Raw genomic sequence first — 16,646 nt, 5'->3', positions numbered from 1 at the left:
AAGACTTCTGTCTGCATTAGTCAAAGGAATGTCATTGCACTGATATTCCCTTTAAACCTTTGTCCCCACAGGACGAAGAAATATTCCTCCTGTTTTTTTTTAAGAGGCAATGTTGGTTCTATAAAAGGTGAAACATTTCAATTACCACAAAACATTTACTCTAGTTTTGCATTGTGGCATTTTCCCTCCAATTTTCTCTTCATACCCCTTCTGCTAAAACACAGCTCCAAACATACTGCCATTCCTGCAGTAATTGCTCCTTATATATGCTTGGATAGTGAGTGCCAGTAGTTGAGCACCAAATTGACCTTGATCGTGTTCAAGGTATGGATACATACTGACACCCATGCACACCTATTCATGCACCCACACACCACAGGCACACAAAAGCTGCACACCCACACATGCACACATGAACCACATTCAAGCCACACACACAAATTACATATACAAACCACACACACATGCACACACACACTAAGAGGTGTCAAGAGCTCAAAATCAAGATTGGAAATACAAGCCTTTTTTCTATATAAATTTGTCATTAGAGCCAACTGCAGCTCTCTCACTACAGTTAACGTGATCTAAAATCAGCCAACTCATCATGAACTAGACTCCTTTGGCCTGGGTGAACCAGAATCCAACCATTGAAGGCCCTTCTTCATTGAGCCAGTAGCTACGTTGGTGGCTTAAATACACAAAAAATGTTTCATTATTCTGTCTCCAAAGTAAAGAATTAGAAGTAGTTGGACATTGCTCTTTCACCTCTCAAACCAGGGGTGAAATCTAGTCCAGAGTGATGGATCTTCTCTGTCTGCTGGTCGTCAGTGGTGAAACAAGTTTGTTCAGCTTCAATCTTAGCCGAGTTAATTTGAACCTCGAACATAAAACTGGTGCTAATTGAGCAATTTCATGCAGTGAGGCAAATATGAGAAATGGAAAAAAGTTTGTACAGATATAGCGGGGGAGTGCTCTTTTGAGATTGGAAACTGGAGCATTCTGTTGCAGAGAGCAGAGACTTTACCCTACACTAGGAAAGTTTCCATTCCTCAGCACTGGTATTGTTCACTGTGATGAACATTTGGGGAAATATGCAATGCGATTGCTGTTTTTAATTAAACTCTCTCTCAAAAAGATTGAAATAGATTGATCAATGCCTAAATGTGCATATAACAGAGAAAGCTACATAAGTATTAACAACGTCAGGCACAAATTGTTGAAAATAGTCTTCATTCCAACAGTTTGCTTGGAAATGTGGGCAACATCATCCTTGGATGAGAACCAAGATGAAAAGGGGACATGGGAATTGTCAAATGAAAAAGATGAAAGTCCATCTAGTTAATCTGTTATCACATTTGTAGTTGTATTGTATGATACAACAACCTTAATGGATCTGTTGACTACGAGGTTTTTAAAAATCTTCCATTGGACATGGGCATCACTGATAAGGCCATCACCAATTTCCCTTGACCCAAGTGGCTGCTGGACCATTCAGAGGGCAGTTAAGGCCAACCACAAAAACGTGGATCTGGAATCACATTAGGTCAGACTGGGTCAGGATGGCAGATTTCCGGCAGCACGATGGCGCAGTGGTTAGCACTGCTGCCTCACGGTACCAAGGTCCCAGGTTCAATCCCGGCCTCTGGGTCACTGTCCGTGTAGAGTTTGCATATTCTCCCCGTGTTTGCGTGAGTTTCGTCCCCACAACCCAAAGATGTGCAAGGTAGGTGAATTGGCCAGGCTAAGTTGTCCCTTAATTGGCAAAAATGAATTGGGTACTCTAAATTTATTTTAAAAAAGGATGTCAAGGGCAGCACAGTGGCACAATGGATTAGCCCTGTTGCCTCAAGACGCCGAGGGCCCAGGTTTGATCCCGGCTCTGGGTCACTGTCCATGTGGAGTTTGCACATTCTCCCCGCATTTGCGTGGGTTTCGCCCCCACAACCCAAAGATGTGCAGGCAAGGTGGATTTGCCATGCTAAATTGCCCCTTAATTGGAAAGAATGTATTGGGTACTCAAAATATATGAATTTTAAAAAAGGATGGCAGATTTCCTTCCTGAAAGGTATTAATGAACCAGGATTTAAAAAAATAAATTTAGATATTATTCGAAACTAAAATATATTGATCGTTTATATTTTCACAAAATCTTTTTATTCCCAGAACCTTCAAGTAACCTTTTATAATCAAGAGCATTAGTTTATGATGGCAGAATAAGTGAAATTCTGGGCGCAATCAACCTGAATGTCCCATTGCCAGCCCCGAGAAACATCTCACTATCTAAAGCCAATCCAGGTAGATTGGAGGCCTCAGCAGGGAACTCCCCAATGAGGCCGTACTTAGCCCCATTTTCTGCACTGAGGAGCTTCGCTTGGCAGAACTCAGTGCAGTGAGAGATCCAACGCTATTTTTAAATGCCGTCCTGATCTCTCGAGGCCCCAACGTGATCCCGAGCCTCCCCAAGCCCCAACTCACTATAAAGGGGTACCTGGGCCTGCCCCGCACGGCAAACCCCAACCCAATCACCACCCTGCAAAAAAAGCCAGCTTGACACCTTGGCAGTGCCAGCGTGGCACCCTGGAAGTGCCTCTGCTAGCTGGCAGTGCACCTGGGCTACTTGGCAGTGCTAGGCTGGCACTGGTAGGTTGCCCAGGTAGTACCAGCAGGGCTAGCGTACCACCCTGCCCAGATGGCATGCACCTGGGGGCCTCCAATCCCCCTGGGAGACCCAATGAGTGCCGTTCCAACTGGTCCGCATTTATGGAGACCAATGTTGAGCGGCGCTCGTCTGAGGTCTCCAAGGTGAGAGAGTTAGATCCCACGCCCTGGTTAGATCTCGCCCTCTATTTTCATTACATGGTGTTCCAGGGTTTTCAATGACATTTAGGGATCCTGTTTCCCAACTCTTTCCGTTTTTCTGTGACAGTCACAGACAAGTGTGCTTGCTTATAATTATTGAAGCTTTATATAGGGTCTGAATTTGCTATCCCTGGCTCTGATGTTTCGATGTGGAGTGCTACATTTTATGGATCAAACCACAAAGGTGCAGACCTACCAGTCTTATACACTCACTGCAAACATGGGGCTGGATTCTCCGGTCTCAGACGTCAAAATCGCATTCGTCAATCGGCCGGAGAATCCACGTTGGTGCCAAAATCGGGGGTGGCGGCGTCTCTTTTGCAATGCGCCGACCCCTCCAAAACGTCGTACTCTAGGAGTACACTGCACGGCGTTGGGATGTTACCCGAGGCCCTCCCCCCCGATGCTCCGCCCCCGATGGGCCAAGTTCCTGACAGTGTCAGTCGCGTGTGGTATTTGTTTTCGGGAACTCGGAGTGACGGCTGCAGACTAAGTCCAGCGGCACCACAGTCAGGGGGGAACCAATCCGCGGGCAGGGGGGTTTTGGTGGGGGCTGGGGGCACTGATGGGGGTAGTCTGGGAGTGGTGAGCCTAGCCAAAGGGGATCACTATTTGGATGGCCAGGTCCGCTCGTGGCCGGCGCCATGTTGCACGGCACGGCCGCTGCAGGCCACTGCCATGGATCCAGCAATTCTCCAGTCGTATCTGCAGCTAGAACCGGGTGCTGTACGCTGCGTGCCTGCTTAAACCCCCCCCCCCCCCCCACCCCGCAGGGATTCGGTGGCTGTTTTGCACTGTTTTGCCGGTCGTAAAATGCCACCAGTCCCACACCGGTGTCAGCACTTAGTCTCAGAATCGGAGAATCCAGCCCATGGCTTTTCCCCACTGGACTGAGGGATTGCAGAATCATCTCTTCACCTCAAGAAATTATGGGCCCGATTCTCCCAGAGAGGGAGAAATCGTAAGGCTGGCGTCAAATCCGGGCAGGTTTGACGCCAGCCTCCCCCTCCCCGACCGGGAACCGATTCTGGTCCCCGGTCGGGGCTAGTATGCCGCGGCCATGAACTCCGGCATCGCGGGCTTAACGAATTTCATTAAGCCCGCTTTCCAGAGTTTGCGCCGGCTGACGCGTCACATGACGTCAGCCGCGCATGCGCGGATTGGAAGACTCCAACCCGCGCATGCGCGGATGACGTCATCGCGCATTTGCGCGAAACCCACGCATGCGCGGGCCGGGATGCCCCTCAGCCGCCCCGCGAAGTGATACAGCGGGGCGGCAGAAGGACAAAGAGTGCGCGGGAATCGGACCCGCTGCCCGCGATCGGTGCCCACCGATCGCGGGCCCATGGCACCCTTGTCACGGCCGTGGTACTGCCGTGCCAATCGGTGCCATGGTTGCCAAGATCGGGACTTTACGGCCGTTTTTACGAACGGCCAGACCAGGTGTGTTTGCCGTTCGTAAAAACGGCCGTAAAGGGCTTGGAATTCAGCCCATCGGCCAGCTGAGAATCGCTACTGGCCGTAAAAAAACGGCGGCAGCGATTCGTGTCGGGAGTTGGGCGTGGGGGGGGGAGAATAGCGGGAGGGCGTCGGACTAGCGTGGCCGTAAAAATTTACGACCCCCGCTATTCTCCGCACCGTCGTGAGTGCGGAGAATTGCGCCCAATATTCCAGAGATGGCAAAAAATGCTTTGTTCCTTCTGTCTATCTCACAGATACTAACCTGCAAGGTGAAATGCTACTCTCAAACCAGCAACTCGGGAGTCTGTTTGAGTGCACCAGCATGACTTGGAATTTGGATCGATACTGGCCAACATACCTGTGCGCCGAACAATGTTAGCAGTGTGGTCAGAATTCTGATATGCCTCATTTTCCTTTGCACATCTGTGGTGAATTGTGGTGAGTACACTTGAGGTACTAAACTTGGAGAGTATCTGATCTGCTTTCCACTGAAGGATAACAAGACGATTTTACTTATGCAGAGGAATATCGCTGATCATAATGAAAAATTCCTTGCACCTAAGAACGTATAATGTGCCTGACATTCCTTGCACTTTATAACCTGCAGTACCCAATTCTTTTTTTCCAGTTAAGGGGCAATTTAGCCTGGCCAATCCTAGACATCTTTGGGTTATGGGGATGAGATCCACGGGAATGGTTGTGGAACTGGCCTCACCGGTTTCTAATGGTACAGCCGGCTGGGTCAGTTCGGGAGTTCTCAACTCCCTCGATTCAAGAACGTTAACAGGACTGCTGACAACACCAGTAGGACTTGCCTGCTCTGAAATGGGTGTTGTCACTCCCTCGGTCCTCAAATGGTCAATGTGATTTTTGATGGCCCATTCATTTTCATTCACCACATATAATACAAGTACAGGCTGGGACAGAATCTGTCTGGCTAGCCAAGGTGAAGTTATGAACCAAACCGTCCCCATCCGGAAAGATCTGTTGTCCGTCTGCGTAGCCTGTTGGCTTTTCTGGGAGACCTGACGTGCCTCCACCCTCCACGCCAAATTAGGAAACACTAAATCTAAGCGAGTTCTGATGTGATGGCCCATCAGTAACTCGGCGGGCCTGACTCCCCGTAGTGGTGTGGTGGGTAGATTTGTACAACAACAGGAAATTTACAAGCCAACAGTTTGTCAGACTGTTTCCTCATGGCGTTTTGAAGAGTCTGAACGGCCTTCTTGGCCAAGCCATTGGATGAAGGGTGGCACAGGGCCATCCTTGTGTGGCATATCCCATTAGCTCAAACAAAATTTTGGCAGTTGTCTCCAGAAAAAGGTACCATTGTCAGAAACAATGGACTCTGACATCCATGTATAATGAACACTCACGTAAGGTGTCCACCATGGTCACTGAGTCGTGGTCCCCATCTCCTGTATAGACAGCACTTGGAGTGGTCATCCACCAAAACTAAAAACATCCTGCCCAGGAAAGGGCTCACATAGTCAAGGTGGACCCTGGCCCAGTCATTCCTGGGGGTGGAGATTAGCTGATGAAGGTATTGACTGCTGAGACTGGCAGGGGTGCATTGTTGTACCATTTCTTTGATGGCTTTATCAATGCCAGATCACTATATACAAGCTGCATTCCAGCATCTTCACCTTTGTTTTCACTATGCAGCTCCAGTGAGAAGGGTCCCCTGACTGGTCATGGAATGATGACGCACCAGCCCCAAAGGATCACACCATCCTCGCAGGTTAGTTCACCTTGGCAGGTAAAATAAGGTCCCAAGTGCGTGGATTTCTCATAATGCCACCCAGTTTCTATCTTTCGCTTGATTTTCAATAAAATAGAATCCTTTTGGATTCAGTTACGAATGTGGCTAGTCGATACTGGAAAGGTGTTTAAGATGTTGAATGCCAAACGGTCTCCTTGGGTACTAGTGGAGGTGGGATGGTTTGTGGCAGAAGGAGTCAGCTCCATGCGTCTGGGTTGACAATCTGTGTGCCAAGTCTGTGTCTAAGGCATAATTGTGGGCCGTCATTAGCAAAGCTCAGTGCTGCACCCTTGCAGAGGCTATCGGTGGTATCGGTTTGTCCTCTCTCAAGAGGCTGAATAGTGGCCTATGGCTGGTGATTATGACAAATCGCCCTCCATACACATATTGGTGGAATTTATTCACGCTATATCTGACTGCTAAACCTTCTTTTTCAATTGAGCATAGTTTTGCTCCGTTTATGAAAGGGTCCTCAAAGCAAAGGTGATGGGCCACTCAGAACCATTTCCCATCTTGTGGGATAATACTGCCCCTGTACCGTAAGGGGACACATCATGTGAGAATAATCGGTTTCCCAGGTACGAAGTGAACTAAAAGGTTTGAAGATTGTAATGCCTGCTTCGTTAAGCAAAAAGCTTCCTCTTGAGGTTCTCTCCATTTCCACCGTTGATGTTTCTTTCGTAGTTCGTGTAACAGGGCCAATGTTGTTGCTAAATTTGGAATGATCCTTCCATAATAATTTACCATGCTGAGGAAGGATTTGAGCTCCATTACAGTCTTGGGTGCTGGAACCTCACGGATAGCTTTGAGTTTCTCCTTGAGGGGATGTAACTCTGTTGCAACTATTCGGAATCTTAAATATGTAACTTCTGAGGCCTGGAATACATTTTGCATGTTTGAGGTGGACACTTGCGTCCCAATACCTTTTTAACACCTCCTCCAAGCCAGACCTGTGTTCCTCAGGAATGATGCCAGTAACTACAATGTTGTAAAGGTAGACCTTGGGAACTCCTTGAAGGAGGCTTTCCGTCGAATGCTGGAAAATAATGCAGGCTGATGGTAACCTCATATCCTAGAATAGGCCCTTACATGTATTTATCATTGCAAACCTCTGAGATTCTAATTGTAGGTATGCATTGCTGAGGCCTAATCTGGAGTAGGTAAGGCCCCCTGTCAGCTTGGCGTAGAGGCCTACGACCCTGGGGATCGGGTAGCTATCCACCTGGGCAGACAGATGTATGGTTAATTTGTAGTCCCTAAGGGCAGCATAGTGGCGCAGTGGGTTAGCGCTGCGGCCTCACAGCGCCGAGGTCCCAGGTTGGATGCCATGTGGAGTTTGCCCATTGTCCCCGTGTTTGCATGGGTTTCGCCCCAAACATTTGCAAGCTAGGTGGATTTAAAACATTTCCAACCAAGTAGATTTGATTTTGCTGTAACCAGTCTTTTCCCATTAGACTGGGTTTGTGCCTTTCTACGGCCACCAGGGTAAATGGGCCTCTTGTTCTTTGTACGTCACTGGTATGTTGTGGTTCCAAGGATTTTCAATGTTTCTCCAGTGTAAGTGGAAAGCTTGGCTGTAGTGCTGTTCAAACTTAAAAAGTTTGAGCTCCATCACGAATATATTTGAAAATCTGCTCCTCCACAACTGTCACCGAGGCCCCAGTGTCGACTTCCATTTTTAATTGTTTACCATTTACACTCATGATAGTTTCAATTGGGGCCATCTTGTTTAACTGGACTGCATTCAAATGGTGCATTACCTGCTCTTCCTCAGAGCTCCTCTGCACTATATTCAGCAGCGCTGTGGACTGCTGCTGCATTTGTTTTTTTTGCATAGGCACACTTTGCCTTGTGTGGCAAATACTTGAATATGGCCCTGACGATTATAATAGAAACACACAAACGTTCAACAATAGCAGGTGTCTTGGGAATGGCTCCTCCCCCTCCCCCCACCACAGCGAGCAGGCCACCTCTATCTTAGTTTGACATCGGTTCTTTTCCCGATCCTTTGACTTAGTTCTGTTCTCCTGGAATGTTGAATTTGCGAGATGACATTTTATATTCCAAGGTTGTTTTTTTCCTATGTATTAGGATCCTGCTTGCAGGATTTGAAGTTGGCTTTCCGATTGTCCTTCGATCTAAATTTGGGATGTCCTGCGGTACATGTTCTCGTGCTCAGCTGGCTGTAGATATTTTTTTAAAAATACATTTAGAGTCCCCAATTATTATTTTTTCCAATTAAGGCGCAATTTAGCGTGGCCAATCCGCCTAACCTGCACATCTTTGGGTTATGGGGATGAAACCCACGCAGATATGCTGGTTGTAGATATTGCTTTTTGTATGCGAGAACCCACATGTGAACCACGTGACCCACCCGGTGATGTGAGCTCTGATGAGCATGTTCTCGCTGCTAAGTATGCAGTATCTTGCAAGAGTCTCAATACTGGATTCTATCCTGCCATCTGATTTCAAAAAATTCAGACAATTGTTTTCTTTATTCTTTCATGGGATGTGGGCATATGCAGGCAAGGTTGTTGCCCATCCCTAATTGCCCTCGAACTGAGTGGCATTTTTTTTTTCTTTATATAAATTTAGTGTACCCAATTACGTTTTTCCAATTAAGGGGCAATTTAGTGTGGCCAATCCATCTAACCTGCACATCTTTGGGATGTGGGGGTGAAGCCCACGCAGACATGGGGAGAATGTGCAAACTCCACATGGACAGTGACCCAGGGCCAGGATCCGAACCCGGGTCCTCAGCTCCTCAGTCCCAGTGCTAACCACTGCACCACATGCCGTCCTCTGAGTGACATTGTAAGAGTCAGCCATATTGTTGTGGATCTGGAGTCACCTGTAGGTCAGACCAGGTAAGGACAGCAGATTTCCTTCCCTCAAGGACATTAGTGAACCAGATGCGTTGTACAACAATCAAACATGGTTTTATGGTCATCATTAGACTTCCAATTCCAGATTTTTATTGAATTCAAATCCCGTGGCAGGATTTGAACCCGGTCCTCAGAGCATTAACCTGAGTCTCTGGCTTACAAGACCAGTGACAATACCACTACACGCAACATCCTTCAGTGAAGATAGAATGCTTCTAACTGCTTTATGTGATGCCAGTAAGTTGTCCAAATCTCACACCTATAAAGAAGTGATGTAAGAACCACTGCCTGGTAGACTTTGATCTTTGTTCTGAAACAAACTCCGTGCTCTTTCTGAAGTCTGTTATTGAGCCTGAAAAAACACTGAGCTTGTTTTTTCCAGATGGGTGTTAATGGCCATTTAGCATAGTGTTAGAAATATCATAGAATCCCTACAATACAGGAGGCCATTTGGCCCATCGAGCCTGCACTGACCCTCTGAAAGAGCACTCTACCCTGGCCCAATCCCCTGCCCTATCTCCATAACCCCACCTAACCTTTGGGCATGAGGGGCAATTTAGCAATCCACATCTTTGGACTATGAGAATAAACTAGAACACCAAGAAGAAACCCATGCAGTCACGGGGAGAATGTACAAACTCCACACAGTCATCCGAGGTCAGAATCGAGCACAGGTCCCCGTCGCTGTGAGGCAGCAGTCCTAACCACTGTGTCATTGTGTCGCCTATTGGAGAGTGTAGTAATCCAGGAGACACAAAGAAGAAGGCAAAACAGGTTTATTTTAACAAGCCACTACCATGTGTACCTCACAAATGTCCCAGTCTGGGACTATCGGAACACCTCACACAGGTCTGGGAGCAGCATTTAAAGTGCTGGGTGGGTCTCGTACTCTACAAGCCCCACCGGGAGATCAATTAGTGATCCCCCATGATTCTCATGAGGGTTATCACAGAAAGGATACTCCAAAGGTAGCAAAACTGCTGTACTGAATAGAGGGGTGTGTTGTTGATAATGATGGTGGCATTTTCGAGTGTGTGGCCAGGGTGAATTGATACAAGGGGCGGGATTCTTCGACCCCCGCCGGGTCGGAGAATCGTTGGGGGGGGGGCAGTGTGAATCCCGCCCGTCGAATTCTCCAGCACTGGAGATTCGGCGGGGGCGGGATTCGCTCTGCGCCGGTCGGCGTCTGCTCGCAGCGGCACTCCAGGCGATTCTCCGGACCCCGGTGGGCCGATGTCCCGCTGGGTCTTAGCCAGTCCCGCCAGCGTAGATCAGACTAGGTCCCTTACCGGTGGGACCTGGCGGCGTGGGCGGGCTCCGGAGTCCTGGGGGGGGGGGGGGGGGGCGGGGGGGCGATCTTGCCCTGGGGGGTGTCCCCACGGTGGCCTGGCCCGTGATCGGGGCCCTCTGATCCACGGGTGGCCCTGTGCCGTGGGGGCACTCTTTTCCTACGTGTCGGCCGTGTCAGCCTCCACGATTCCACGATGGCCGACGCGTAGGTGAACCCCCCTCCGCGCATGTGTGGGGGTGACGTCAGCAGCTGCTGACGCTCCCGCGCATGCGCGGATTTGCGCCGGCTGGCGGAGTCCCTTCGGCCCTGGCTTGTGTGGTGCCAAAGGCCTTCCACGCTGGCCGGCGGGGCGCAAACCACTCATGCGCCAGGACAGCCCCCCCCAGCTGGGTACAGGAGAATCCTGCCCAAGATCCCTTCCTTCACTCTGTCTCAGTCAAGACCCCAGAGTCACACTTAATAGCACATAGGACATCAATACTTTCGCTGAACTCAAGTAAAATGTTCAAGTAAAGCTGTTTGGGTTCTTCTCCTGCTGCTGCATGATCAATTGTCTATAACAAGATTGTATATTGAGTGGGCAGCATGGTGGCGCAGTGGTTAGCACTGCAGCCTCACGGCGCCGAGGTCCCAGGTTTGACCCCGGTTCTGGGTCACTGTCCATGTTTGCACATTCTCCCCGTGTTTGCGTGGGTTTTGCCCCCACAACCCAAAGATGTGCAGGCTAGGTGGATTGACGATGCAAAATTGCCCCTTAATTGGAAAAAATGAATTGTGTACTCTAAATTTATTTAAACAAAGATTGTACATTGATGACAAAAACACTCTGTACAAGAAGGGGTTTTGTCTCCTGTTGATTGCTTCCATTTTGATCATCTCTATTTGTTTTTGTCAACTTTCAGGCCAGCTTGTAAACGTTTTTTCTATCTGTGCCACAAATATTTCCCACATCCTGCTTTGAAATCATTCATGCCCAGCAATGAAGCAAGTAGTAATTTAAAAGTTACAACAATAGATGTTCTGCCAATGATCTTTAGGAACAGAGTTAAACAGACCTTAGCTGCCAGGTAACCATAGCAGCCTGTTGTCCAGATATTAGAGTTACTACTGGGAGGATGAAACCACAATTTGCTTCAAATGCGAGCAAAGAGCGGATGAACTCCGCAACAAACCGGTTAAACCACTTGATGTATCATTTTATTGTTAGGTGTTTTGGCTTCAGAGCTGCCTGACACTAAAAACTGCACAGCGACAACCTCAATTCTCACTTTGTGTGACGGTGCGCAATGTGACAGTGCGACAATGAATCTCTCCCCATTTATATTTCTATTTTATAATGTATTTAAAAAGAGCTGCCAATTTGCTAGTCCCTGTTTTACACTCTCCTTAAGACTTGAAGAAATCGGAACAGGAGTAGGCGATTCAGCCCTTCGAGCGTGCGTACGGTAGTACAGTGGTTAGCACTGTTGCTTCGCAGCTCCAGGGTCCCAGGTCCGACTCCCGACTTGGGTTACCACCTGTGCGGAGTCTGCACGTTCTCCCCGTGTCTGCGTGAGTTTCCTCCGGGTGCTCCGGTTTCTTCCCACAGTCCAAAGATGTGCGGGTTAGGTGGATTGGCCATGCTAAATTGCCCCTTAAGGTGTCCAAAAAGGTTAGGTGGGGTTACTGGTTACGGGGATGGGGTGGAGGTGTGGGCTTAAGTAGGGTGCTCTTTCCAAGGGCCGATGCAGACTCGATGGGCCAAATGGTCTCCTTCTGTAAATTCTATGATTTAATAAGCTCATGGCGGATCTAATACTCACTGAGTCCACTTTCCTGCCTTCTCTCCATAACCCTTAATTTCCCTTCTGAATAAAAACCTATCGATCTCAGAACTGAAAATGTTCAAGGACTGGGTCTCCACAGCTTCCTAGGGTAAAATATTCCCAAAAGATTCACCATTCTTTGAGAGAAGAAATTCTTCCTCAAATCCGTTTTAAATGAGAACTCCCTTATTCTGTGACTATGCCCATTGATCCTACACTCCCATGAATGGGAACGTCCTACCCTGTTTAACCCCCTAAGAATCTTATTGATGTCATTCAGTGACCTTGTTGCACTCGAACGGGGACGAAATGAGCCCGGTGAATAGCGGGAGAGGCAAACAATGAGTACCATGCCGGGCGCCAAACCGTTTGCGATGCAACCGTCCCGCTCCCATAGGTGAAATTGGGATACCGCTGTAGCGTGGTGAGAAACCAATAACCACTTAAGCCCTATTTTCATACAATTAACGAGAGTCACACCATATCCAACGGCCTCCCGTGATCCAGGGACCTCCCCAACAGGTGGTCACGGTGGCGCAGATTAGTACTCCTTTAGAGTGAAGCTGGTGGACGGACTGCTGTGGAGCGCCGAGGAGGTGAGTAGCCACCTTTGCTCACAGGCAATAAGCCCAAGGGCACTGGGCTTGCTGCCCCTGTCTTCGGAGGAGGGTGGGGAAGTAACCGAGGAGCGGTCCATCCTCGATTTGGGTGGTCTGCCATCGGAGGGTGGGTAGGGGGTGCTCCACCATGCCAATCCCTGGATCGTGTGTATCCATTCCGGGGTCTACCCAAATCCCTGTGTGTCTTTCCCAATGACCACCCATGACCCCCACTGACTGCGGAGGCATCTGGCTGTGGGGCTGGAGGTTATTGCTAATAGGGAATTGGTAATCATAGTTAAGTGAGCACTTCACGCAACCCAATTGAATTCCCATTGGTGGGCATGCCATGTAGCATGTGGGAGTTATTGCCCAGCAGCACAATCAGCCTGCGATGCCTGGACCCTGTGGGAGGCAACACCACACATGCAGCAGCTAACATCCAAACACCCAGGGGATGGGCCCCAACCCCGGGGACATGTCCACAGCCAGAGGGTGGGTGAGTGCAATGGGAAGGGGACCAGCGCCCGGTTCAGGTAACGTTATGTGCGGGTGTCAGGGATACAGCGTCTGGGGTCTGATGAGCAGGGCCCCCTCTCCGGCCGGGTGTGCCTGGGCAGGGTTTTCTGACTGTGGGGGAGGGGGTCAATGGGGGAATCAAGGGTCCTGGGGTGGAAGACATCGTTGTTTGTTAGTCACACCCTCTCCCATTGCCTTCCAGATATTGAACGGTATGGCCGATATTTTGGACCCCGTGGAACTTGTCCTAGTGGTGTTGCTGGCAGGCTACGCAGCCAGGTGCCGGAGACGGCGGGAGCAGCAGCAGCGTTGACAGAGACTCGAGGTGACGGCCCATGTGCAGGGCGCTGCCCCACACCCTGAGGATCCAGCGGCCCAGCAGGCCAGGGTGAGACCCAGAGGGGGAGGCCCACGACAACCCAGGGTGTACAAGCGTCACTGGTTTTTCAAGTAAATGACGGACAGCGTGTGCCGCAGGAGGCTCTGCCTCAACAAACAGATGGTGTGGCACCTGTGCCATGTCCTCGGGGACTTGACACGACATGGAGGAGGGACATCCACTCACCATGACTGTAAAAGTCACCACATTCCTGAACCTTTACGCCTCAGGATCCTTCTGGGGCTCGAGCGGGGACCTTTGTGGCATCACTCTGGCTACGGCCCACAGGTGCAACTGGCAGATCTGGTCAGAAAATGATATAAATTTTGACAGGGACCAAGTCCAACAAGATGCCCGGAAAGCAGGATTGTCCGCCATCACCGGGATTCCCCAGGTCCAGGGCTGATAGACTGCATGCATGTCACTTTGCGGTCATTGGGCCATCTGGGAGTACCCTACCTCAACAGAAGGAGGTTCAACTCCCTGAACATCCAGCTCATATACGTTCACCACCGTAGGATCATGTATGTGTGTGTGTATGCTTCCCAGGGAGTGTGAACGACAGCTCAATCCTGAGGTGGTCAAACGCATCCCTGGCCTCTTTGAGGATCAACCTAGGCTGGCGGATTGGTCTTGGGGGATACAGTATACCAACTGAGGACCAGGCTAATGATGCCTGTACGGAGGCCGGAGACAGATGAGGAGACCTGACACTACGAGGCCCATGTGGCCACCCGGCGGTCTGCTCAAAATGCAGCTCCAATACCTTGACTGCTCCAGTGGTGCGCCGGAGGGACGTCCGCTTTGTGGTGGTCTGCTGTGTCCTCCACAACCAGGCACAGCTGCGGGGCAACGTGCTGCAGGTGGAAGATGAGGAACATGTGGCCACCTGCAAGGGGGAAGATGAGGATGGCGCGGAGGCAGCGGACCAGCAGGGGCTGGAGGATGATCCCAGGGAGGGACCAGAGGGCTAGCCGGAGGCTGCAGGACAGGCAGCAGTGGCGAGGGTCCAGCAAGACAAGAGGGCCAGGGAGGCCCTCACACCCATGTTCCACATGGGACCGGGCCTGGTCTGTCAATGTTAGCGCGCCCCCCTACCATTTCCCACCGTCCCAGTGGTACATCACTTCAGGGTGCTGGGACTATGTTGGCACTGGCAGTGGGGTCACTGTCAAGGACAGGGGGATGATGATAACCCATTGAGAGCTGAGCACTGGTGCTCCTCAATCTATGCCATGGTCTGACCCCTGCCTGTTTGTTGAGTTTTTCCCGGGGTGGTGGGGGGGGGAGGTGTGGGAGTGGGGGGCATGACCCCGATGCCTGGGAGATGGGGCAAAGGACCCAGCAAATCGGACAATCTACTGAGGCCCTCAGCCATGGCTGTCACCGACTGCACCACGCCTTGGACACCTCCATACACCTGCTGATGTATTGCACCAGGCTCTCCACCGTGGTTGCCACCCGAGCAATGTTGCCACGCATTACTGGCACCATCTGTGCCTGTTGCCTCTCGGACCTCCAATGGGCTGTGGACCCTCTGGAGTGTTGCTGACTTTCCTTTCTGAATGTCACGGCCATACCCTAATGTTTGCATCTGTTCCAGAGGCTCAGGATCTGAGTGGGACCCAGCTGGGTCCTGGGATCCAGCAGCCCTCCGACTACTTTCTCGCCTGGGTATTCCTGCCTCCACCAGCTGTATATCAGCAGCACTGTGGTGCTCACTAGACTATGCCCCAGAAGTCTGACCACTAATGTTGCCCAGCAAGGTGAGTGTCTCTGCACTGTTGGGAGGGTGGGGTGACAGCTGTGACACATCTATGGTGGCATTCCCAGAGCTCTCCTCCGAGGTGTTCTCCTGGGAGGCTGGAGAATGGGCCATCCAGGATGGGCAGGCGCTGTCGGCTTCAGGTCCTGCGGAGAAATGGACATGTGGTCAGTGGGAGGGATGTGCCATTCAGTCCGGCAATAACAACTCATGTGACAGTCCACCTGTGTGGGGCCTGCTGGATCCTCAACGTTGCAGTGTGCGTCGACCTCTACATTAGTGACCCCTCTGTCCTCGGCCACCCCTGCAACATTTTGATTTGATTTGATTTGATTTGATTTATTGTCACATGTACCGAAGTACAGTGAAAAGTATTTTTCTGAGGCCTAGGAACGTACACAGTGCGTACAGAGTAGACACAAGAATAATCAACAGAGAATATTGACAAATGGTACATCGACAAACAGTGATTGGTTACAGTGTCGAACAAGGGGCCAAACAAAGCAAATAAATAAGAAAGAGCAGCATAAGGCATCATGAATAGTGTTCTTACAGGGAACAGATCAGTCCGAGGGGGACTATCCATCCAGGGCCTGTTCCTCGAAGGAGGTGAGGATTCTGATGACTGGCACACCATCACCAGTCTGGGCCCTCCCCCGACGGTTATGGGACAACTTCTCCTGCTGAGACACAGAGAGGACATCGTTAGCTGCAAGTGTGCTTCAGCATGGGGGAGGGATGGGAGGTTCACAATTGGGCTCACAAGTGTTAATATGAAGTTGGTCACCATTTCCACCCTGGAAAGGATGGACTGCAAGCTCTTCAAAATCTCAGTGCCAAATTGGAGATGGCACCCTCCATGCTGCTTGACAATGACAACAGGTTTTGTGACAGGCCTACCATCAGATCAAAATTTCTGTGTCGCTCAGCTTTTTTCTGTACAGACCTGTTGCAAAGACCATCACAGCAGAACCCATGTGTGACCTTGTCCTTTGGGATCCAACTCCTGCAGTATCATTTCCCTGTGTTCTGGCATCGGGCACAGTGACATGCAGAATCCACCTCTATGTTACCATCAAAACTATAGTAAGAAGTCTTACAACACCAGGTTAAAGTCCAACAGGTTTGTTTCAAACACGAGCTTTCGGAGCACGGCTCCTTCTTCAGGTGAATGGAAAGGCTTGTTCCAGAAATGTTTATATAGACACAGTCAGAGATGCCCCGGAATGCGAGCACCTGCAGGCAATCAAATCATCAAAGATGCAGAGAGAGAGGTAACTCCAGGTTAAAGAGGTGTGAATTGTCCCAAGCCAGTTCAGTC

At 50.1% G+C, this 16,646-nt stretch overlaps 1 long non-coding RNA gene across 1 annotated transcript in view; it reads left to right on the top strand.

The window, feature by feature from the left end:
* Positions 1-16,646, top strand: part of LOC119967344 — a 131,323-nt gene that overhangs the window by 97,906 nt on the left and 16,771 nt on the right. The window contains exons 2-3 of the long non-coding RNA XR_005460964.1: positions 4,575-4,758; positions 5,986-6,061. This is a non-coding gene — a long non-coding RNA (uncharacterized LOC119967344). The remainder of the gene's footprint in view (positions 1-4,574; positions 4,759-5,985; positions 6,062-16,646) is intronic.

The sequence above is a fragment of the Scyliorhinus canicula genome, chromosome 6 (assembly GCF_902713615.1).
Source record: "Scyliorhinus canicula chromosome 6, sScyCan1.1, whole genome shotgun sequence".
NCBI classification, from domain to species: Eukaryota; Metazoa; Chordata; class Chondrichthyes; order Carcharhiniformes; family Scyliorhinidae; genus Scyliorhinus; species Scyliorhinus canicula.
Note: the sequence above shows the minus strand (reverse complement) of the source record. Positions and strands in the feature narration are given on the sequence as shown.